Source organism: Penaeus monodon, chromosome 15, assembly GCF_015228065.2.
Source record: "Penaeus monodon isolate SGIC_2016 chromosome 15, NSTDA_Pmon_1, whole genome shotgun sequence".
Lineage (NCBI taxonomy): Eukaryota > Metazoa > Arthropoda > Malacostraca > Decapoda > Penaeidae > Penaeus > Penaeus monodon.
In genome coordinates, this window is record NC_051400.1 from 1,229,946 (window position 1) to 1,230,641 (window position 696).

The window sequence follows — 696 nt, forward strand, 5'->3', positions numbered from 1 at the left end:
AGAAAAACTATATAATCACACGAATACGAACTGGAATTATGAACACGTGTCATGCATGAGGGTATAAAAAAAAATCACAGCTCTGATATATTTGAATAATCAGCAGTCATGCAAAACCCGGGCCATGACAGTGTACAAACATGCACGCTGGCAAACCTGGGCGGGTCTTGTCAAGTATGTGAGATTGACAGTGCCAGATTTTGACGTATATTCGAGGTAAAAAAAAGGTCCTTTTTAGGGGTTTCATGATTATTGAAGTTGGTGTTCACTGATTTTTTTTTTATCTAGAGGAATAAACTGTTAAATACGATATATAATACGAGGTTTTGGTGGAATATCTCAGCGCCGGAAATTTGTTCTGGAACAATAAAATAACTGAACGAGATTCTGGAACTACGAGGCCAGTAACAGGCGGTTATCTGGAACGATCAACGAGATTCTGTAATTGCCATCTCTCGAATTATGATGATGGTAATTAATGTGTTCTAGAACAATAATGGATACCAGGGAGGACTCGCTTGCACATTTTTTTTTAATATGCGTCCCTGGGCAATACATATGAAACAGTATCATGTAATTGATTACATTAACACACTGTAAAAAAAATATAACAATTATTACACTGTCCTCTCCGAAATTATCATATTAGCAAGCGCATGTCTACCAATATACATGCATGTTGTGTGGTTCTCATGT

The 696-nt window shown here is 36.8% G+C and overlaps 1 protein-coding gene across 2 annotated transcripts in view; it reads right to left on the reverse strand.

Annotated features, from left to right (window-relative positions):
• The window catches only part of LOC119581615 (protein wntless-like), a gene marked incomplete in the record, with an annotated part of 25,965 nt that overhangs the window by 24,733 nt on the left and 536 nt on the right, over positions 1 to 696 (reverse strand).